The following is a 25,923-nucleotide window of genomic DNA, read 5'->3' as shown; positions in this document are numbered from 1 at the left end:
CAAGCCTTTCTGAAAGCTAGTTGCTCTAGGTCACTTTCCTGACTCTTGTACTTATGCTGCTTGGCCATGGGCTACAGAGTCCTCTGCATTCTTTTGCAGTTGGTGTGCTAAGTTCTAATTGGCAGATTTATAGGGTATCCACTCCTCCCCCAGGTATGGCAGTCACTTGGGACAGAATTAAGGTGGGCCAGCACCAGTAGGGGCACCCACTTTCATCCCTAGGAGACCTGAATCCCCCATTATCTACCTAACATAAGCACACATTGTCTTTAACTTACTATTTTTATTGAAGTTATATTTATAACAGCTAAAACTCAAAAATGTATATGTGTAATACCTAAAATTACAAAAAATGTAAATATCCCTACAAGCTATAGCCAAATCCATGAATCCACTAAAATCTACATGTTTTAATAAAATTTATGTTATAGAACAGTGTTCACAAAACATTAACTTAAACTAAATGCATTCATAACATGATTACAAGTGAAATTGAATTTATATTAAAAGTACAGAGTAAAATTGAGCTACTTATCACATGATCTCCTGCTTCATTTTCCCTCCCCCAGATGCAGCAAGTGTCATCTAGGTACTTAGTCTTATTTTTGTGAACCTTTTCCCAGCTAACTGAGTCTTTTGTTTCTGGATGGATTTTGTAATGACTGCTCTTCTCCCCAGCTAATATGACAGGGAGCATTCTCTAGATTCTCTAAGAACCTCCCAGTAAAAGCCTCCTGGTGTTTCTAGAAGAAACCATTCAAGTGGGTGAAAAGCTCATTCCTGTAGCCTTTAGGAGCTTTACCCTATCATACTAACTCATATTCAGCCTCCAAGGTATCATCAACATTTCCTCTTTAATATTCCCACTGGCTTATATGATTTCTCTGCCTAAGGTAAGCACATGTTTGATTCCTTTGTCTCCCTATATGTGTCTATGTGTGTTTATCCTTTGGCCTCTGTGATCGTATGCATTCTAGAAAAGTTATTACTTGTATCTGAACAAGATTTTTCTTGTTTCAAGAATGGGAGCTTCTTTTTTTCAGCTTATGAGATATCTAAGATGAATCCCAAAGTGGTTAATCTACTATGGAGTAAGCAAACCATAAAAGTCACTTGTTTAATGTTATTCCACAGAAAGAAATCTTTCATGTAATAAACTTAATTTGAGAAAATAGAAAGTACTAATTTCCAAAGCTGAAAATAATAATGAACCATTCTGAAATCATAATTACTTACATCATTTAAATACATGTGTGCACAGCTTCTAGTTAATTGACTATACTTTATCTCTTGTATCCTTTTGACCTCATAGAAAAATTAAAGGAAGAAAATTAAGCACATGCATAGGAAACTGTAATCTAAGGCTGAAATATATTGTTCCAAATATGAGTGTTCTTTTTTAAAAATAAAAACAGAAAATAAAAAAAAACAGAATTAGTAATAGCATTGACTGGGAACTGAGATAACTATTAGGGGGGGGCAGTCTCTTCTGGTGGGACTGCAAACTAGTGCAGCCTCTGTGGAAAGTAATATGGGGGTATCTGAAAGAGCTACAAGTAGATCTACCATTTGATCAAGCAATTCCATTACTGGGCATCTACCCAAAGGAAAAAGAGATATCTTCACTAGAATGTTTGTAGCTGCACAATTCACAATTGCAAAGATGTGGAAACAACCCAAGTACCCATCAATACATGAGTGTGTTAATAGAATGTGGCATATGTATACTATGGAGTTCTACTCAACCACAAAAAATAATGGTGATCTAGCCCCTCTTGTATTATCCTGGATGGAGCTGGAACCCATTCTTCTCAGTGAAGTATCACAAAAATGGAACAACAAGCACCACATATACTCACCATCAAATTGGTAATAACTGAGCAACACTAATGTGAACATATAGTAGTAACATTTATTGGGTGTCAGGCAGATGGTGGGGGGAGGAGGAGATGGGTATATTCACACCTAATGGATGCTCTGTGCACCATCTGTGGGATGGACACACTTGAAGCTCTAACTCAGGTGGGACAAAGGCAATATATGTAACCTAAACATTTGTATCCCAAAATATGCTGAAATAGAAAAAGAAAAAAAACTAAATTTATGAGTTTCAGATTATCTCTGCCTTAAGTTTATTGATTAACTCTGACTAAAAGTGTAAAATTGTACCTGAAAATAATATTGATAATGTTGAAGATAACAGTAATAATAATGATCATGGTGGTGATAATGATGATTTTAGTTCCAGTTCCCTGGGAATAATGGTTCCATGAGGTTTTTTTTAAGAACATTTCACATCACAATGTTTTGAGTAAATTTCATCATCATATAGGCTTATTATAACATTTTATTAGAAAATTTATATGTATTCACTTATTCAATATTCTCTATAACTATGCATAATTTTCATAATTATTCCCAATTTGGAGTTATTGAGCAAGGTTTCATAGGTATTAACTTATTTCCTACAAGTTACAAATCTAAGAAGCAGGTCAAACTGTGGCTTAAAGACTCCAAAATTATTTTATTTCCTCCTCTTCATTCTGAAAAAGTTTCCACAATAGTACTAATGTTCTATAATTAATATGAAGCAGACACTGTTCTAAGCCCTCATCACATTTAACCTATGTAAGATAAATTTGAGTTAGTCATTCTTATTATCATTTTCATTTTATAATATAAATGAGAAAACTGAAGCATAGAGTAAAGTAACTCAGCAAATATTGTATATCCAGTATGAGAAGATTTGAAAACAGGATGTCTGACTTCAGAGAATATGCTGCCGTATGAACCAGTATCTTGTCGAGGTGTTTATTTTATATACACATCTCTATCTTACACATGCACATGCACACACACACACACACAGCCATGTGTTGCATAATAATATTTCAGTAAATAATGGCATATATGACAGTAGTCCCATAAGATTATAATACTGTATTTTTATTGTACTTTTCCTATGTTTAGATACACAAATATTTATGACTGTATTATGACTTCCTACCTACAGTATTCAGTATAGTAACATTCTGTACAGTTTCATAGTCTAGGGACAATAGACTATACCATATAGCCTACTTGTGTAGTAGGCTACACTATCTAGGTTTGTGTAAGTTCACTGTAGGATGTTTGCATAAGAACAAAATTGCTTAACAAGGCATTTTCAGAATCTATCTCCATTGTTAAGCAACACATGACTCTGGGTATGTGTATGTGTATATATGTGTATATAGATATAGATAGATAGAGAGACAGAGACAAAGGGGCAGAGATAGAGACAAGACTATATTTAGATATTTACAAAAGCTTCAAATGGTCATGGAGAATAAGATAGATTAAAATATTATTTCAATATTCCAAAATCATTTTACAGCCAAAATAATTAACATATTTTATGGTATTTTTTCTTGGTATACATAATAATGTTCTTTATGACTAGTATTATACTCGAAGAGTTGCCTTGTAATATCCTTTATGTTTATTATCTCTTAATTCATAAATGATATAGGCCATGCTATCCAATTTTATTGCTTATATTCTAAAAAAGAAAATGAGCACATAAACAATAGTCTTAAGAAAGTCTAGTGTAAATTCATATGCTGCATCCTATATGATATACCTGAAACTATATAGGCATGGAGATGTGAGGCTCAGATAATCATTTTAAGAAAGAACTTAGATGAGTGGGGTTATGACAGTTCTAAGTTATTAACTCTTTCAGATCTGTCTCATCTTTTGAGCCAAAATAATATTGTTCATGGGATGGATCTTCACAATAACTAAGACTGCAGTAAAAGGTCCAGCCTCTCTTCCCTGTATAGGATCCCAATGCACTTGGATTATGAGTTTGACTGGTCAAGGAATCCAGAACATAAGGCTTATGAAGGGTAAATTTATCAACTTAGGGATATGGAGTGAAGAATTAACTTTACCCAAAGAGAGGTTTGGCCTTTGTCCTTGGTTATTGTTAGGTAACCCCTAGGCACTTGGAACATCCTACCTTACAGGACTGTCTTTATTTTCCTGTGGGATATGGCCATAGGAAAATCTAACAATGTGATACATGATGGAAGCTTTGAATCATGGTGTTATCAGTCCAGAGATCCAGATGAAGTGGAGACTAAATGTACTAGTCTCATCTTTAGGTTGGGGTTGAGGACTGTAGACTAAAGTTTAGCCACACAGACAGTATGTGATCAACCTCCAGTAAGCACTCTGGACACCAAAGTTTTGGGTGAAATTTCTTAGCTGGCAATACTATTTGAGTATTGTAACACTTTAGTGCTTAGAGGGAAACATGTCTCTGAACATGTTGAAAGCTTCAATTTGGGGGAACCCTCTCACATCCTGCCCTATTCATCTCTTCATTTAGCTGGTTCTAATGTGTATCCCTTGCCTGTTAACAAAGATGACTGTGAATATAATAGCTATCAGGAAATTCTGTGAGCTGTTCTAGTAAATTATTGAACCTGGACTTCGTGAAAACCAGTAAATTTGTCTGAAGTAAGGGTGGCCCTGGGGACCACAAAAATGATTACTGGTGTCTGAAGTGAGAGTAGTCTTGTGGGTACTGTTCTCTCATTTTGTGAAGTTTGCCTAACTCATATGCAAGAGAATACTCTCAATATGTAGAATTTAATACTCTAACAAGGACTCCAGGGATGGGTGCAGACTCACTGCTAGATTGGCTTTTAGAAGCCTAGAGAAAATAAAAGACCAGGCTGAGTAAAGCTGAAAAGCTTTAATTTCCATGGCAGAGGACAGAGGAGGAGAAAAACAAATGAAGGAGATAGGCATGCTACAGTGGCTGTATTACATGAGGCCAGAAAACACACCAGATAACTTTGTTTTATGGGAAGGCCCAAAGAGCACACCATTTCCCAAGGCTGTCAAGGATATGCTGATAAAAGGGTCACCATCATTAAGAAGTTCAGTGGCAACTGAGAAGGCTAAAATTGAGGGTAGGAAAGGTCACAGAATTTGGCTTATTAATAGCAACAGAGAGTGTGGGTAATTTAAGAACCACCAGAAGCTTCAGGGAGATGCAATTTTTGCAATGACTAGCAAAATCAAAGTGGCAGCTGAGATGGGTTAATCTGAAGAATGTCATGGAAACTGATAATAGAACATAGCACCTCCAGGAGCAGAGAAGATATGTGGCCAACAAGGGTGCTGCACGATGTAATCATAATGTAATATATGATTAAATAAAACAAGAATGAATGAACAAGTGGCTAAGAGCAGTAGCCTCAATAAAAGTCATTATCTCTTGTCCAGTTCCCATGGGTTTCATGTCTGAAACATATGGACTGAAGAGATTTTTAGGTCTATAGGAAGAAAAACCCAGCGACATCATGGCAAAATATACTGTAATAAAGGTACTAGTTCTTTTCCATGTGCCCTGGGGCTATTTGCTTAGATGACAGTGCAATGTCAATATAAAATTACATGACATTTCATGAACTATTAAACAGAAGTCAGAGTTGGCATAGCTTTTCAGATATGTGAAGTGTTATCATGTTCTTCTCCTTGTTAAATTGGAGTTTTTTGGTTCAGGTAAAAAACGGTATCTTTGTAAAAGTCTAGCATGTAGTGGGTTTACTACATTAGAGAACCTACATAGTGGTCATTTCACCATTTTCTGAATATATAACTGGAACTGGCACATTTTGTAGTTAGAGCAATCTCAATATTGGGACTTTGGCTGGTGATGTAAGAGCTCTGATAGTAGGGAAGGGAAAGAAGAAGTTTTTAAAATTTCACCCAGCCAAGATAATAAATCAAAACCAATATTGTGTGGTGCAGCGAGATGGTGCAGATTAGTGCAACATGTAAAGATCTAGAGAATGCAGAGAAGTGAGTCCAACACTTTGACACACTGTGTACTTTGAACTAAAGAAGTAGTTTCAAAACTAAGATCTCTCTCTGACCTTTTCCCACCCTTCTACTTCTCACCCTTTGCTTCTCCCTAAGCAAAGGGAGAAGTTTTTCTTTGAAGTTTCCTCATCTACCCAAAGACAAGTTCCACCAAAGAACACAAGTGCCTTCAATGTCCTTGCTGAAATTTTATAATTAGGAAAAATTAAACTCATCACAGAGGAAAAGACTGATAATGAAGCGCCATACTTAGAGCTCAGACAAATTTTGTGCCAGACTGTTGTTCTACAGGCCTCTTTGTCCCTCCTAAAAATCATTTCCTACCCCTCTAAAAAATTGCTTTCATCCCTCATTTCCCTCTATCCTATGAAGAGATGTACATAAACTTTAGACTTCTTCGGGTTTAGGGGCACTCACCTTTTAGTGATGCTATCTTACACGTAAATAAATTTGTGTGCTTTCTTTCTGTTAATTGGTCTATTGTCAGTTTATTTCTCAGATTCAGATGTCAAACCTCAAGAGCTGGGATTCTTTGGTCCCTATATCATCATGCAGAATGGGCAACATGATCAACAAGTGCTAACATGATAGAGACTTTAACAAACTAGGATTCCGACCATTGAAACTCTTGGGGAGCTACTGCCTCAGCATGAGTAGAAAGTGGAACTACATGGGGTAAATGGTGTACTGTGTAAGCAGCCAGATCCTCACTGAAAAAAGGACATAGTATAGTTAGCTGACAGCCAATTGGCTACTAAAATCCTTCAGTTCTGCCTCAATATTTGAAATGAGGTCATATTTATCAAGATGGGTCCAGGCAATGACTAAAAGCAATGTTGAACTAAAAAGGTGTTCCATTTCCACTCAACATGATATTCTGCTACTTGGTAATCTTCACTAGAGAGCTCTTGATTTAGCCAGAGAGACTTTGTTCTGCATTGTTATATTTTGTCTCCCACTGAACATTCCTGCTATGTTCTTTTTCTGTCAAAGGTATTGCTTTGCAATAAATCTTTACTCCTAACTTAGTCTTAGCATCCACATTCTGGAAGACCTAATTTATGTATTTGGATTAGTATGTTTTCTGTGATGTTATTTCAAATGGGATACATTGTGAATGACAAGAGATTTCTTTCACAGAATAAAATATCATCAAACACTTCAAATAGAGTAAACTATCAAACAAAGTAAAGGGTAGATTTACAGAAAGTCTCCAGTTGTCACATTCTAGAGCCTGCCAGTGTTTATTTTGAAGCCACACCCTAGAGGGCTGAACAAGGCAGAGGTCCTACAGCCCCACCATGGCTTCCCAAACGTGACTCCCAAATGTGACTCTTCTAATGGCTCTTTTAAAAGATTCCTCTGGGATATCCATCAGCTTGGCTGGGATTTACTAAGACCTACACTGCAATGGAAGGCTATCTATTCCCAATTCTCCTTCCATGTCCCTCTTTTTTCACAGGTAGCAGGTCTGCGTCATGGGTTGATGGCTCTGCTGACCTACTCCTAGTTTTCACTCTTCATTATCTTTCACAAGCATTTTCTTTATTATATCTTTTACATTCTAATTTCCACTTGGTGTCTGCTTTCCAAAAGACCCAAACTAACCCAAAGCCCATTCCATGATCATACTGAATATTTTTAAATTTCTATATTTATATGGAAACTCTGTGTTTTCTTTCTTTCTTTCTGAACTATTTCTTTCTTCTGGAATTGTGTGACATATGTCCTAAATATGTCATTCTAAAGCAAGGCATTTTTAATATTTGTAAAAGTTCTCTTTTTAAATTTCATTTATTCATATATTTGTTTATTTTTCATAGTAAGGTATTCTCTGAAACTGGCCATTTTCTTCTGAATATTTTCTATTTTGGATGACATTTCTTTAAATATCTAGCATGCAAATTGGATTTTTTTACCCTAAATGCACTCTGAGTCAGAAGTTACAATGGGATCATCAAATTCTCCACTCTGTATTCTGTACTTATGTTACTAGAGTCTAAGATCAAATTTGCATTTTTCACATTATGCAACAAAATCATATAAAAGCTATAGTCACCTAGAATTCACAGTTTTTTGTTTTTGTTTTTTCACATATGCTGGCATAAAGACTTATTTTCTTCATTCCACGTTTCTTCATTTGTTTCTTTAGAACTAAGCATGATCCAATACTTTATATTTATTCTATTACTTTTAACCTAATTTGCTTTGGACCATCTAACTCATCAATACTCTTTCATGTCCTGATTCTGACATCAAATATACTTACTAATATATCCTGAATTAGTTGTGCCTTCAAAAGCATTCACCATGCCATCTCTGTTTTAGGAACTGGTAGAAATGTGGAGTAGGAAAGGCTTTGTTAGCAGATGTTTAAACAACCCCATGCAGATTGACATCAATCTGTTTATTAGCAGTTTTAGATTTGTTCCTTCAACCAACTGTGAATCTGCATAACTGTATATTTATTATAATTAAATCCATAGTTTATTCTATTTTTCCTGGGCTATATACCAGGTGATATAGAAGGCTACTTGCTTTGAGAAGGTCTGGAGCAAGAAAAGACTCTGCAGTAGATCCAGGCTGTGATACAAGTAGCACACCCAGTAGTATTTAAGGTGTTGGAATTATCACTGGTAGCAAATGATACACTATGGAGTTAATGGTAAGTCCTATTGGTAGGATCACAACAAAAGCCATAAGCAAGGTCATGTTCTTCGTAGCAGGAAGTTATGTGTTTTTTAAAATATAGCAGTTGTCACACACTTGTCCCTTGAAAGAGTCAGAATGGATTTTTAAATCACTTTGGACTATATGTTCTATCAAATGTACATATTTGATATTCTTTCATATATATGTACTAGATGAAGATTCACTATAACCTTTCTTTAATGATTTGTGTGGTAACCATTGGAAAAGGAAGAAATTGTAAAATAAGTGGTGGTACTGTAAAATGATGCTAAGTATTTTGAACTGGGTTCTTAACTAATTCCTAATGACCACAAAAGTTCCTGAGGGAAATGTAGGCCCCCAAAATAATGGAGCATACAACTAATAGTGGCTTAATTTCAGGCAAAGCAATGTGGCTCCCTCCCCCATACATTGGTCAACTAGGTTAAGAATTCCCTTAACCTAGACTAGATGTAGTATAACAAAAACACTATCACTTAACACATCTCTCTCCTTTCTTACCTAGTCCCATCTCCAATCCCTAACATTCTGCAATATTTTCCATAGGAAAAACAGCTTCTTAATATGTAGTTACAATAATTTTTTTCCCTTGACTCTCTGTCCAGGCCTTCCTAGAATAAGGTAATATAATATAAGAAGCTTGGTATTGCTTACCTCTGTTAGCTCATAGAAATACAAGTGTCCTAAGAGCCAAAAATAATCAAACTTCATTTCTCTTCACATAGAAGATTTTCCTAACCTCCTACCTTATTCAGTCTTAATTACAATATATTATCCTTTCTGTTGATTCTCATCTATCCAAACAGTAGAATAAGAGAAAATGATTTTAAAAATAAGGGCATAAAATGAGCCATGGCATCTCCCTGTAGGCCCACATCATTCTTCCTTTAATAAACACTGACCTATGCCTCAACCACTCATTCACTGAGCTTATTTTCTCTTGCATATCTTCCATGTACAGTTGACTGCAATTCGGTCACATTTCTGAGATTTAAAATTTGGTCTAATAGTTAGGGTCCTTTTGGGTACAAATAATTGAATTCCCAACCCAGCAGCTTTAAAAATGACAATATAATGCAATCACTCATTTTTTTGAGTCTCTTTCTTAACTAAAATTTAAGGATTCTGATTCTAACTTATTCAGGCAACTTGATATCAGAGATTGTTTGGGAGAAGAGGGCTGTGTATAGGTGACTATATTTATAGATGACAAGGTGGGGCTCCCTAGGCCCCTCTCATTCTTTAGGGGTTCTGGCATGGAAACTGTGTCAAGGAGGGAAGAATTTCAGTATGAGGGGGAACACAGTAGGGCCAGGGAGTCCCCAGCAAATGAGGGCTTCTCTTTTCCTCTTGTTCTCTCACTGGTACCCATGGTGGTGGGAGTTCTTACTCCTTGGAGGCCATGTGGACCATTAGGTACACCACCTTGTTGCTGTAGTCAAATTCATTATCATACCATGAAAAAGCTTGACAAAGTGGTTGTTGATGGCAATTCCAACCCTAGCATTGAAGGTGGAAGACTTGGTGTCACTGTTAAAATCACAGGAGACAACCTGGTGATCAATGTAACCCAAGATGCCCTTGAGGGGGCCCTCCCATGTCTGCTTCAGTACCTCATCATATTTGGAAGGTTTCTCTAGGTTGCAGGTCAGGTCCACAGCTGACACATTGGAAGTGGTAAAATAGAAGGCCATGCTAGTCAGCTTTCCATTCATCTTAGGGATGACTTTGCCATAGCCTTAGCAATTCTAGTAGATGCAAGGAAGATGTTCTGGAGAACCCAGTGGCCGTCATGCTATAGTTTCCAAGATGGGCCATCCAAAATCTTCTATATGACAGTGATGGCATGGACTATTGTCACGAGTCCCTCCATGATGCCAAAGTGATCACAGATGACCTTTGCTAGAGGGCCTAAGCATTTTCTGATGTAAAAGGCATTGCTGACAATAGTGAGGTTATTTTTATACTTCTCGTGGCTCATGCCTATCAAAAATGGAGGGCATCAGCAGAAAATGCAGAGTTGGGATGCTTTTGCCTTCCCCCCCTTTAAGTGAACCTCAGCCTTCTCAAAGATAGTGAACATGCCTGTGGACTCCACAACATAATTAGCAACAATATTGCCCCATTTGATTTTGGTGGGATCTCACTTGTGGATTATGGTGATGGGATTTCCATTAATTAGAATCTTTCTGTTCTCAGCCTTAACTGTGCTATGGAACTTGCCATGGGTGGAATCATAATGGAACATATTGACTGTGTAGTTGAGGTGAATGAAGGGTTCATTCATTGATGGTGACAATATCTACTTTACTGGAGTTAAAAGCAGCCCTGGTGACTAGGTGCCAATACAGCCAAATCCATTTTCTCTGGGCTTCACTTTTACCATGGTGTCCCAGGGATGTGGCTGGCAATGCACAAGGAGATGCAGCTCTTAGTTGAATGGAAGGAGCAGAGAGCTAAGATTGGAGATTATTGATCAACATTGATTTAAAAGTTCTGTTCATATAGTTTTCCATAGCAACATTGGTTAAAATAACAACTTAGGCAATATGGGCACTATTATTGGATTAAAGAACAGGGCGTTTTTGTAAGATTTTTTTTTTTGGCAGAACTCCACAAACAAAAATATATATATATGAATATTAATAAGAATTTGTTAAAAGTATTCATTGAGTAGAATATATTCCTAGATATTTATCAACATTCAACTCTATCTAGGGAAAATACTATGCTTTTCTACAGTTGATTTAGTGATTTAAAATTTTCTCCTTTATAAAAATAATTGAGAATATATTTGCTCTTTATATATTTGCCCATTATCATGAAAAAAATTATCTGTTGAGAAAAAGTTCATCACAATTATGTTTAAAAGGAATTTGATATAATAACAGAATAAATGTAGATAAATTAATAGGATTTGTAAAAATGACTTTTGTTCTAAAGGAAAGGAAAAGAAAGAATCAGTTCAGGAAAAACTCTGGAAAGGAACTGATTAAAAATAGGAAAAGTAATTTGTCAAACTAAAACATAAGCATACCGGAACTTAAAAAGAAAGCAATTTTCACAACTCAGTGGCAATTTTCCTTGCCAGTACAAATAAGTCAAAGTCTCCATTTTAATGTGTTACACAATGTCACAAACATTCTATCTTACTTATGAGGCCTAGGTAATAACCAACTTCTGCATACTTCATTATGCCTACTACCCTAATAGAATGATTTATTATTTTATTTTGTTTTTAATTTTAGTACTTGGTTTACTTGACTTTATATAAATTAGTCTGAATGTAGTATTTATCATACTAGCTGAGCATTAATAATATATTTCAATACTACTTCAAAAATGGGAACAATACACTAGAGAAGGAAACTTGAATTCTAAAATGGTAGGAATAGGAAAAAATAAGGTAAATTGATACCATGAAATATTTATTTCAGTGTATTTCTAAATTAATGAGAAATTTGAGCTTCATGAAATAATCGTATGTATTTTCAAACATTCTATATATTATCTACAAGTTATGTTGGAATTTGGGGCAGAAATGATGTTTCTTAATGTTATTAATAGAATGAACTCAACATACCATGAAAACAATAGGTTTAAAACATTTAGAAAAACCCCAAATTTCAAAAACTATGTTATCCATGGCAAGAATATTATCTAGGTTCATTTACAAATCTGTTAAAGTTGGCATTTTAATTAAATTTTTATTTTAACATATGAGATTATTTAAAACAGAATTTCTCAACTTCAGCACTATTACTATGGGGGGGGGGTGTTGTCCTGTGCATTATATTTAATAATATGTTTATTAGCATCCTTTACCTCTACCCACTAGATTCCAGAAGTACTTTAGTACTTTTAAAATGTCTCCACATATTGTCAAATGTCCCTTGGTACATGTGTGAGTTGTGGAGGAGAGGCGTTGCCCTGGCTTGAGAAGCACTGATCTAAATTTATTAAATTATAAAATACTAAACATATACAATTGGTTTTATGATTGTTATAGGTCATAATTCCAAATATTCAGCATATAAGATATATTTAACATTTGTAAAGAAATCTACATTGTAATTTAATAGAATTTGCTATATCTTATGAGGGTAATAGTAGATTGTGGCAACTACAATATTTATTAAGGGTCAATTTTCAGAACAGGGGACAATCAAAAAAGCTGAGTATGAGAAAATGGCAATATTCCCTCAAACATAGTAGAAAGAAAAAACAATTATGGATGGCATCTACAAAGCTATGTTTTCATAGATGCCTTTCATAATTTATTTTAGGGGAGCTAGCAAAGATCAAAACAAATAACAACTAAAAAAGCTATTGTTTTTACATCAACATGAATAAGGAGATATGATATATATTAATAAATCACAAACAATAAATTTAGATACTATAATGCCATTTTCTGAGGCAGATATAAATTTTATGCTAAAGAGATTAAAATTTATATGAAAGAAAAAATAGCATACTGTCCCTTATAACAACATGGCTATGCAACCAAAGTTATAATTTACTGCTTCAAATTAAAAATTCAAATTTTTCTAGTAGTTTGTTTCCCTGCTCAGTTACCAACCTGCTTGAGAAAGACATATGGCAGAATCTTTAAAAAAGGTCAACAAAGTGGGTGCAGAACATATATTCAAAACAACAGAGATGCGTAATTCATGATACCACCTGGTACACACTGAAATTTTATTTTTAAAAATATATGTCTCTCAAAAAAGGAAAGGATCATCAATATAATTATTATTATCATTATATTGATTTTTATATTTATAATTTGACCAATATAATTTGAATATAGATTATTCCTTATCAATTTATTGCTTTCATCTATCTGTTTCATCTGTCTGTTTCATCTGTCATTACTTCTTGACACACAGAAAAGTGTCATTAATCCACATTCTTTCTTCTCTTTTACCCAAAAAATAGTTGCCAATACCTTTATCATGTGTTTTTTTTATCTATATTTAATGTTCTCTATTTAATGTTTTAGATTTCTTTTAGATTCTAAAAGAAATGTTTTGTTTGTTTATTTATTTATTATTTATTACTTCTATTTTTTTCTCAATTTTCTGTCTGCATTCTGGAGTAGTTCTGTCATTGATGCCAGACCCCTGGCCCCATGTGCCAATCATTTTGATGGCTATAGTAGATACTTGTAGTGCACCGTACAGATATCTTCTTTGAGGTTGGTACATCCATCACTCAACTTTTCAGAAGCACTGCTGCTAAGATGCACAGCCATGGTCTTCACAGGTAATTTCCTTCTTCTAAAGTGATGCTTTCTTTCAGAACTATTGACAGATTCATGTAGGAATACAGAGATCCACACCTTTGACTCAATTTGGGCCATCTCTATCCTTTAAGGGAAAATTCAACTCTAGAACTTCTTGTTTTGACTGAGGCTTTAGTTGCGACCACATTCCAGAATGAGCTTCTGTTGCTCAACCTCACTTTTTAGGTAATTCACTCAAGAAAATTTCCTCATATTTCTTCTATATATTGTTCCCTACAGATAGATGGAACAGAAAAAAAGATTTCTGACTTAATTATTAATACAAGAGAAGCATACATTTAAAGAAGAATAAACTCTTAGCTTGGTAGCATTCCTATGCCAATCTTAAGGCTATATTAAGAAAAACATTAGGGCCCTGAGATTTATAATATCTGGGTAAATTCAAGAAATAAATTAAATTCTCTTATTTCTCTAAAACTAGGGTTCTCAACTTTGGCACAACTGACATTTTACACAAAATATTTCTTAGTTTTAGGGGCCTGTACATTGTAGGATGGTTATCAGTGTCTCTTATCTCTACACACTAGATGCCAGTAGTGCCTATTCTGCCAGTTGTGATAATTAAAAATGTCTCCAGATATACCTGTGTTTGCTTGGCTTCAGGAAGTGGCAAATCATTTCTGGATAAAGACCATTGTTGTATACCCTATGGACCCCAAATGTTTTTCAGTTCCCCTTATTAAATAATGTTGTCTTCTTGGAACCAGCAGAAACCCCAAGAGAGGCAAGTGCCTTATGAAAAAAATATTGGTCAGCCTAAGCATCTTTACCAGTCTCCTCTTCTGGCAACCAGACCAACATGCTTTGACTGGGAATATATTGAGCCTATAGATAGGATAGATTATATGATAAGAAGCTGAAAAACCTGGCCAATCTGTACCAGCAGGAACCAAAAGTAGTTTATGAGATGATTTACAGAGGGTGCTATATAACGAGATGAGACATAGGTGGTGAATATAGCAAAGATTCAAGGGCCTACCACATCAACAAAGTTTATCAGGGTCCACTGGACTGAGATATAAAGGGACATTTCCTCCCACCACTAGAAATGAAATACAAAACTTGGTAGACCTTTTGAATTCAAGGAACACCATATCTCACACTTGAGATTTACAGCACAACACAGAAAGCTACAGCTTTGAATATTGTACAAAGAAGGAAAAGGTTCTGCAGTTTGCCTGAACTCTATTGCTTTTCACATTAGACCATCTGTTCCAGCAGACATATAATACTAGAGATATCTTTGGATCTAATATGAAGTTAGTATCAATCCCAATAAGAGAATAACAATGTAAAACTTTGGGATGTTAGATCAAAATCATGCAAATGAAAGCAGAAAACTGTACACATTAGAAAAGTAGTTTATGATATGCTATTGAGATGAAGCTTCTAATCACAAACCAAGTAACCATTCAGCCAAAGTTGGGATCTTTCAGATCTATGGAAGCATAAGATAAACCAATCCAATAGTAATTCATGGTAATACAGAAGTGTAATGTCCAGGATCAGGGATGAGAAGGGTCAAAATAAATAAGTATGAACCAAAAGTAGACTGGAGTTACATTGTAATCCAAATGGGAAGGTCCTCAGGAGAACAGGAAGAGAAAGTCTTCTCAGTGGAAGAGTTTCAGATGCTGCAATGGTACATCCACTTGGTGCAGAATGAAATGTGGCACACAGTAAGAATATATCTGGGCTCATGGGTAAGTAGCAAATGGCCTATGTTTTTTAACACAGAAATGAAAGAAGAAAAATTGGAAGACCAATGACAATTTCTGCATAAGAGATATATATTAATATATGTATCTATGGAAGTGGTCATGCAATGTAAAGCTCTTTATATAAAGTTTAACACTATTAGGAAGTATCCACAACTACCCAACCAAATAAATAAATGATTCAGCCACTGATCTCAGCCACTGTAGTAATCGGTGATTCATTGCTGAAACTGTGAGCATGTGAATGAAGAAGCTCTGAGGAAGAGATGGATGTTATGCATAGGCACAATGAATTGATTGCTAATTGTCTAAGCTAGCTATTGTCACCTACCCAACCTGTCAGTAACAGAGACCAACACTGAGTACACAATATGAAATCATATTTCAAGGAAAGCAACTAGTCATAGGTGGCAAGTTAATTACATTTGTCATCTTCTGCTCTGGAAAGAACAGCAATTCACCTTGACTGAGATTGACATATATTTACAGAATAGAGTTTTCTTTGTGGCCAACAGGGCCATTTTCACCATAACCACAATCCATAGACACAAAATCCCATATAACCTTGCAAAGGAATGAAAAATCCACTTTACATTAAAGCAGTAGTGGCAACTGGCCATGAAATAGGATCCACTTGCTTCACCATATTGGTCCACTCAGAAGGTGGCAGCCTTATGTAATGGAGTGACAGCCTTTTAAAGATATGGTTGATATGAAACATAAAAGGATATTCTGATGTTATCAGGTACCATACTCCAGAATATGATTTACAACCTAATGGAATACACATTATATGGCTCAGTATCTGCAAGAGGTGTAATGTGTAGGTTTGGGGACCAGGGGATGGAAATAACAGTGGTACTATAACTCCCATTAGTGTATTTGGGTTATTTGTACTTTCTGCCACTTAATGTTGGGCTTTTTAAGATGATAGGTCTTGGTTCTTAAAAGGTGAATGGCTCAACCGTGATAGACAGCAGGAGTTCCATTGAATTTAGGTTATAGCTGCCGCCCTATCACTTCAGCCTCCTCATTCCAAAAGACCAGCAGACAAATAAAAAGTTACTTTATTTATGTGGTTAATTTTTTCTGATTATCAAATTTATTATATAAATGAGAGTGAAGAAGAATAGGTTTGGGGCTCAGGTGATCCACCAATGAATCTCTTGGTCGTCCTATGCTTAGTTTTAAAGGTAAATGAATTATTTCAGGGGGCATAGTTTGAGAAAGTGTTTTGGGAACCTCAGGGATTAAGTTTTGGATGTTCCCCACAAGGAAAATTGCCTAAACAAGCAAATGTCGTAGCAGAGATAGGCCCAGATAAAGGAGAGAAGAAGAGTTGATGAAGCCCTGGTATACCCTTGAGTTCAGCTACATCAGCAGATGCTGCAGTTCCATCCCATGTCTCTTGTTAGTGCTCCAGGAAACAAAATTAGCCATAATTTTGGAGAAGCTCTTCCAAGATGGAACACACCTGATAGATATTGCATGTCAATCTGAGTGGCACGGGTATTCACATTATTGGATACAATGATTTTCCATTTGGATCCCCTCTTTGAGATTGACAAACTCATATTTTACACATCTGGAGATAATTGGATGCTAACATTCAAAGCTACCTCTTCACCAGGAATTGTTCTCTACCATAGGAAATTGCTTTGTGCAAGTTTAAACTCTCTTCTGTGGTGTGGTCTTCAGTAATGCTCCCTGGATTGATTATTTGCCAAGAAGACTCACAGGACTCAGTATAGTCACACTTATAGTTGTGATTTATTATAGTATTAATAAAATGATACAAAACAAAATCAGCAAAAGGAAAATGTTCATGGGGTAAAGTCCAGAGGAAACCAGTGGCAAGTTCTCAAAAATTCTCCCCTAGAGGAAGCACACTGGAAGTGCTTACTTCTCCCAACTAAGAAATGTGACAACATGTGTGAAATGTTATCTACAAGAGAAGCTCATTAGAAACTAAGGGCCCATGGTTTGTACTGGAGACTAATCACATGTCTCTGTCTGGCATGAACCAAAATTCCAGGCTCTGAGAAGAAAACCAGGTAGTCAGCATAAATCATATTTTTGCAGAAATAGTTCAGCCATAGTGAATTACATTTATAACTTAGGGTAGGCACAACTATCCTGAAATCTAGGTTCCCAGATGCTGGCCAAGGACCCACCTTGTAAGTCATTTTCACAGGAAAGCAGTCAGTACTGCTACACGATTATTATTCTTTTCTGTACATATGGGAAACCTGCTGCCAATGATTAGCTCATGGAGGGATATAAAAGGGATAGCCCCTTTGTGACTCCCTTGATTTGGAATATCTTGGAAAGGCTATCTCAACTGCAGATTCCAAGAGGGACTCACAGCTGAGCTTCTTGCTCTTTGCCATGCTCAATTTGTCCCTTCCCTCCTTCCTCACAGTGCTACTCAGAGCTCTTCCTAACACAACTCAATACACAGCTTCCCCATTGAGAATGTGCTTCCAGGCTTTCAGGTGACAGCCATAGTAGTAACTACCTCAGATAGGCTAAAGAGTAGATGGTAAGGTCTCATGGCTTACAAATACTTAGTTAATAAAAGAATCCCTTGAGATACTGACTTCTAAAATGCCTGGAGATTGTGATGAAGATTGAACAAACAGAAAATTTTAAGAATCATGATTAGGATTTTAAGAACCATTTTAAGAATTATGATATAGAAAATTATCCCTTTTACTAGTGAAATAAGTTACCTGGAAGGTCCAATTTGGATCACCCACCTTATGTTTCAAATATAGAATAGAAATAGCTACAACGTGAATAGATTGTTGAAAATAAATAAGAAATATAATTTCTTTTAGACTTAGGAGTCATAATAGAAATAGGGGGGGATGAGGTAGATTGTTGGTAAGACAAACACAAGCACACAAACACATGCATTCACATATACACACCAACACACAAGTTGTCAAGGTCCATATACTGTTCTTGATGTTAAATGAATTAAATGGATATGCACAAATTCTCTGTCACTCTAGAGAATTATATTATAGTTGTTCTGTAAATATTAGCTGATCCTGATCTTAAATGACTGTCTCTACTTTGTGGGAACACTGGTAATAACTTATCTGTGTGTGAATAAGAAAGATGTAATCTACCTTACTAGTCAAGACCAATGAAGGATTTGAGATCTTAAGCTTCTGATAAAAGGATAATAAAAGTAATCTTTTTAAATTTTCCTAATTTTATAATCTTCAAATGTCTTCCATTGGATACAAACTGAACATGAGCTTGCAAATCCTCCATGTATAAAAAAGACAGTTATTTAAATGTAATAAAACTAAATTTATTTGGCCAAATCAGCCTCATTACTTGAATAATATTTGAAATCTTACTCATTTGGTGATTAATTACTTATAGCTACTGCATGCTATCCTATAGACCTCTACACACTTTTACCATGTCCTTCATAAGGCTTTTTAAAATAATATTTGTTTTACTCCATCATCTCTCCCACAGATCTGTGAGCCTCTTAAAGTCACTGTATCCCTAATATCTATGATATGTTCTGCCATATGTTAAGAGTCATGCTCCAAACTCATGATGTAACTAATTGCACTGGAAATAGGTTTGACTGGTATTATATTAGACAGTCCCCACATACTGATTAAATGGACAGTTCAGAAAAGTTGGGGAAAATATGGTTGCATTTTATTGCTCTGGAAGGCTCAAGAAAAGGTTTTTATATCTTAACTTCTACAAACATTCCTCTTCTAGTTCTTTTCTCAGAGGGTGCTGAATGGCCTTTATGAGCTCTGCATTATCTACATTCATTCCTGTATGTTAATGAAGAAGCCCACATTTGTCACAACCTCTAACCCACAGGGCTCCAGTTTAGATTTTTCTAATGAGAGACAATGAATCATAGAATTTTTGGAAGTTGGGAGAGAATTATAAGCAATTATTCACCAGAAAAAGCTGTGAACAGGTCCATGGATATTGTTGGCAGCAGACTCAGGGCTTTAATAACAGTTCCCTTTTGTCCTCAGCAAAATCGTCTATTTCAAAGTGTCAGACAGATGCTTTCTTCAAATACAGCTTTCCTGCACCTCTTTGACATCTGTGTTTCATCAGGGCCAGCAGAGGTCTCCCTGACCATTAGTTACTCCAGGCCTTCCAATGGTTGCATAAGCCACTGTTTACCTGTATTGAATCCTTTCCTGCCTGAAATACCTAGCATGTTTTTTATTTCCCCTGACCAAATTTGATATAGAAGACAATGAGAGAGAGTGAATACACATACATGAAAAAATGCTTTAAATTTGGGAAAGCTGCTTTTAAATCTCAACTTTTAAAAATATTAGGTTATTAAATATGAAATGTTTGATTTCAAATCAAAAGTTTAATTTATTATATCTCAAACAAGAAACAGTACAATTAATCAAAGTATACACCTAAACTGTTAAAGTTGTCATCTTAACGGTAGCTTGTTTATGCTAGCTGTGAAGAAGCCTGGAGAAAGAGTGGTGATGAAATCACAAAAGGTGTTTCCACAGCTTACTAAGAATTGAATATTTTTTCTTGCAAGAAGTGGTCCAGAGCCTGGAAGAAGTGGTAGTCAGTTGGCCAAATGTCTGGTGAATGCAGTGGATGACGGAGAATTTCCAAGTCCAGGCTCTAGTTTGTGCAGCACTGTTTGTGTGACATGTGGTCGAGCATTGTCTTGTGAAGGATTGGCCTGTCTCCCTTGACCAGTCTCAGCTGCTTAATTTCATCCTCAGCATTTCACACAATAGGTGTAGAAGTTTGGTGTAATTCATGACCAGTTTTCATGAAGCTATAGTAGATAATATCAGTTCTGGACCGCCAAACAGACACCATTGGCTTTCTTTAATGAACACTCAGTTTTGGACTGTGTTTCAGCACTTCAACTTTATCCAACCATTGTGCTGAATGTTTTTGATTGTCAAAAACAATCCATCTTTATCACATGTAACAATACAACGTAGAAATGTTTCACCTTTATGTCATAATAGTGAAGAAAGGCCAGCTTTCAAACAATTCCTTTTTGGTTGCTCCTTTGATTCATGTAGTATCCATCATGTATCCACCTTCTTTACCTTGCCCATTTGTTTTAAATGGTCCAATATTGTTGGAATAGTAATGTCAAACCTTGCTAATTCACCTGTAGGTTGAGGTGGATTTGCTTCCAGAACAGCTTTCAGCTCATCATTATCCACCTTGGTCTCAGGTCACCCACATGGCTCATTTTTAAGATTAAATCACCAGAACAGAACTTCTCAAATCATCAGTGTACTGTGTGTTCATTAGCCACATCCTCCCCAAACACTTCCTCGATATTTCTGGCAGTCTGGGCTGCCTTGGTTCCACGACAGAAGTCATATTAAAAAATAACATGAATTTTTGACGTATCGATTTTAGAAAATTTTTAGAAAAAATTTTGCTCTAAAAAAAACTTTGAAACATAATCACGAACCAAAGTGTGTATTCGAAAGAATAATAATGTACCTTCACAATAAAAATAAAACAAGAAGTGTCAAAATGAAATGTCAGAGATATCAACTGTCAAACTTAGTACTTAAGGAAATTGGACATTTCATTCCATACTTAATAACCTAATATAATCATTTGACTAAGCCTTCACTCAGTTTTTGAGAGGAAATAGGTGGCAAATTTGTAAAGAAAAGAGAGCCAATCATTTTTCAGAAATTTTTTTAGTGATGTGATTTGTTGTTAATTGGTTAGAAGCACTGATATCTCCCTGCAGATTTTCTAGAAGGCATTTACACAAAGAATTTAAAATATCTATGGTTTGTGTAAGATTATTGAAAAATAAGAAAGAGACTACTCATAATTATATCAAAAAGCCAAGAATTAGTTACATAGAAATATGTTTACTTTTAAAGTAAAATATATTGATATCTCTAAAGTGAAATTCAGATATGTATGCTGCATTTTACAGCTTAAAATACAAAATTTATACTGTAAAAGAAAGCCAAAGAGAAAAGAGTAAAGAGAATTTATTTTTAAACTCTGGAATATGACATCAGACACTAAAAGTTATCAAGTTATCATATACTAAAATATACACACATACATACTTATACATACATATATCAATTTAAGTCTATAAAAACTGCCAATTTATAACTCTTATTTCATAAATAACGACCAAAGATTCAGATTACTTTGAAATGACATATAGTGATTTTTATTTTAAAATTTTATATGCTTCTTATGTTTCTTGGCAGCAATTTTCTTTGAAGTAACAACCATCTGCAGAATGAGTCATTTTATACTTTTTGTTTGAAATTTTTGAATTGTATTTTCTATAATTAATTCTTATGTATGAAACCTAAAGTTTAAGATGTTGTGCTACTTATGATACCATCTGTATAATCAATACTTTGACAAGGTAAAATAATATTTGCAAATAAAAAGGCATCTATTTATAGCTATTTTGTCATTATAATGATAGAACTAGCTATGGTTCCTTGTTAAAACTATTACATTTTAAACTGTAAGTGACTTTGTAAACATTCAAAATATTTCTCTTCTCTCCCTGATGCCAACACCTTAGAAAATGTTAAATAGGTCAATGAAGTTTTATATTTATTAATGTTTCTAAACACCTAGTCATGTTATGGAGATGGAGGGTAGTGATGGTTGAACAATAATTTTAATGAACTTAATACCACATAATTATACATTTAAATATTAAAATGGTAAGTTATAATTTATGTATATTTTACCATAATTTTTAAAAACCTGAAAAATATTCTATTTGTTGCTCATTACAGTTCAGCTTCATCATTTATTTCCTTTTTCTCAGCAGGGATCAAATTATAATTGCTTTCAGGTAGGAAGGGTTGAAATACAAAAATAAGTGTTTTTTAAAGTAGGATGAACCCTAAAAATTGTATACAGAAATTATTAAAATACTTTATGTAGAATAAAATCAACTGATTTATATATTATAGGTTACTTTGTCTTCAAATTTAGATAATTAGCTGAAGTTAGAAACAAACTGTAAGAAACATGGATTGCCTTAATCATTTAAATATGAAGAAAGGGAATTATAAGAATTGGTATCTAGCTAACGTGGAGTTAATCCTCCTCAGAAGAGTGGAACAGAAAAATGGAACAGCAGCTCAACTCAGTAGTAAAAATCCTATGTTTTTCTACTACCAAAAAAAGAAAACACAAAACCTTTTTTTTTGCTTTAACAGTTGTGGGGTATCCAAGTCTGGTTTGTCTGTAGCCAGAATGTGCTCCCTAAAAGAAAGCATTCCTATTCACTTACTGTCTCTATCTTCACAGAGGTTACAGCCAGTTCTCCCACAGATATAAGGGAAACAATCTGAAAGAAACAGATATATGTATGTATATATATATATATATATATATATATATATATATATATATATATATATATATATATTCATAGAGAAACTTTATGGCAGCTACCTATAATCTACCTGGCCCATTACTACAATCTTTAAGCATTTGAAGAGAGCCAAGAACATATAAAGAAAAGTTATGTGAACATCCTAAAAAGGGAAGTTGGAAAAGAGAGAAGGAGGTTTTCTTCCTTTCTCTGTTTGGAAACATTTAAATAACACTAAAAATATTTATATCTCAAAGGTTTGATAGAATCACTTGTGAAAAATCTGAGTGTTGTTTTATTTTGGAGAGGAGCTGTTTGACGGCTTTCTCAAATCCTACCACGGTAATTAGTTTGTTTACATTTTGTGCTCTTCCCATAATTTATATTTTCTGAGACTCTGAAGTCAATTTTCAAATTTATTTGAACAGAGTTGAGCAAAATATTGTCCTATAATTAGTTTCCTCAGTATGTTTATATGATTATTCCCTTATTTGATTAGATTAGTTGGTGGTTTATCTATTTAATTGGATTCTTTCATCAAACCAGCTATTGAATTTATTTATCAATGCAAGTATTTATATATTCTAATTGTTTATATACATTTATATTTATTAATTATATCCTTTTGTTTTCCATAAGCTTATTTTGCTCTGTTTCCAAGTTCTTAAGCTTGGTACATCATTTTTTTTTTAACACTCTAATGTTAAGTTCATGAGTACTTAAGAATTGAAACCTTAAAATTTCAAATTTAACTATATCTCTTTTTTTTAGTCAACCTGTATTGAGGAATAATTTATGTACAATAAGCTGAAAACATTTAAAATATGCCATTAAATAAATGATGGCTATGAAATTATGAGCTGTGAAAATAACACAAATAGTATGTAGGCATCTTTGTTCATCCCTGAAATATTCCATATACTTTTTTGCAGTGTATCCATCTCTTTGTCCCAAGCCCCAGACATTCAATAATCTTTCTTCTATTATTAGAGTTTAGTTTACTTTTTAAAAAATTTTATATAAATAATATCATAGAATTTATTTTTTTTGCATCTAACAATTCTCACTTAGCCTATTGATTTTTATGTCTTATCATGTTTTTGCATTCATTAATATTGTGTTTTCAATACTGAGTAATATTCCATCATATGTCTATCCATTCACCTATTGCTAGAGATTAGGGTTGTTTCCAGTTTTCACTATTACAAAGAAAGCTTCTATGAACATTCTTGTATGTATCTTTTTATGGATATATTTTTTATTTGTTTTGGATTAATGCCTACAAGTGGAATGGCTGGGTATTTGCTAGTTGTATGTCCTCTGCCAGCTGTTTTCTTAAGGGTTATGTCCTTTTACATTCCTACCAGCAGTGAGATATCCATTTTTGAAAAACATGCTCACCAAATTTGCTATTATAAATGTATAAATTTATCTATTTTTACAGACATGTAGTGCTGTGTCATTTATGTTTTTAATTTACATTTCTGAAATGACAACCTCTAATATCTTTCCATGTGATTATCTGCCATTTCTATATCTTTTATAGTGAAGTATATTTTTAAATCCTTTGTACTTTCTTTGTGTGAATTGACTATTATCTCGTTACTAAGTTTTAACAGTTCTTTACATATTCTAAAACAAAAATATTTTATCAAACATATAGAGAGTGCAATTATTTCTCTTACTTTATGTTGCATTTTAATTTTATGAATGGCTTTTGAAGAACCAGTTTTGATTTTGATAAAATTTACATTATCATTTTTTTCTTTTTATGATCCATGATTTTTACATTCTAGTTATGAAATGTTCTAGAAACTCTGTAATTTGAATAGTTATATTAGGTCTATAATCAATTTCAGTGATGTAGATATTCAGTTGATCCTTCAAAATTTGCTTAAAATTGTCTTGGCACTTTTGTTGTAAATCAATTTACCATAAATATAAGGATTTCTTTCTGGACTCTAAATTTTGTCCTAATTATCTATATGTATATTCTATGACAGTTTTAACCCTGTGTTAGTTTTTCATCAATTAAAAAAGAAATCTTTATCTGCTCTTCATGTTTGAATGTTATCTTTGATTTACATAGACTTTTCAGTTGATTTTTTTTATCCATTTAAAATTATTGTTCCATTATCTTCATTACTTTGTAAATTCTGATGAGAAATCTATGGTTATTTAAATTAATGTTCATCTCTATATTTTTCTTGGGTTATCTTAATTATTTATCTTTATCTCTATTTTTCAGCTATTTAACTATGATGTGCCAAGGATTTTTTCTTTGTATTTACTTTGTGTTTTGTTAAGTTCTTAAACTTCTAAACTTATACAATTCACTTAATTTGACAGATATTCAGCTATTCTATGTTGATATTAATCTCCTGATTCTGTTCTATTTCTGAGACTTTAATTTTCTATATGATAGGCTCATCATACAATATTGTCTTGTATATTTCTGAGGAGGTGGAGGAGGAGATGGTGAAAGAGAAGGAGAAGAAGATCACATGTGCCTAGAAGATTTTTACCTGGGTCATCTTTATTTCCTGGGAGTGTCCACACACTAAAGAGGAAATTGTAGATCTCTTACAAAAGAACTTTATTTCCACAAGACATTAAAAATTGATTGAAGGAAATTACAAATTCTCTTTTCCATTAGTCCAATTATCCTCCCACGGACTTTGAAAAAAATACAGTTTGTGGTTGAAACTCATAAAGTCAATGCCAGTAGGATCCCAGTGAGGTTGGGTCAATCTGGCTGATCAACACTCCAGCCCTTCAGACCTGAATGGGTCAAAAAGACAAATCAAAAGTCCACATATATCTGGACACTGGGTGAAAGTCTCGCTTCATTGCAATGAGAGTTTTAAATATTTCTTTAGGAATTTCCTTTTGCTTCCCAATACTTAATTCAGCTGTAAACACAGGCAAACTGGACATTG

General features: G+C 34.3%; 1 long non-coding RNA gene across 1 annotated transcript in view; it reads left to right on the top strand.

The window, feature by feature from the left end:
* Window positions 1-25,561, top strand: part of LOC105871714 (uncharacterized) — a 108,700-nt gene extending 83,139 nt beyond the window's left edge. Inside the window, exon 5 of the long non-coding RNA XR_012921756.1 lies at window positions 25,448-25,561. This is a non-coding gene — a long non-coding RNA (uncharacterized LOC105871714). The remainder of the gene's footprint in view (window positions 1-25,447) is intronic.
* The last annotated feature ends 362 nt before the right edge of the window (window positions 25,562-25,923 follow it).

The sequence above is a fragment of the Microcebus murinus genome, chromosome 11 (genome assembly GCF_040939455.1).
Source record: "Microcebus murinus isolate Inina chromosome 11, M.murinus_Inina_mat1.0, whole genome shotgun sequence".
Taxonomy (NCBI): Eukaryota; Metazoa; Chordata; class Mammalia; order Primates; family Cheirogaleidae; genus Microcebus; species Microcebus murinus.
This window is presented reverse-complemented; position numbering and strand designations above follow the sequence as displayed.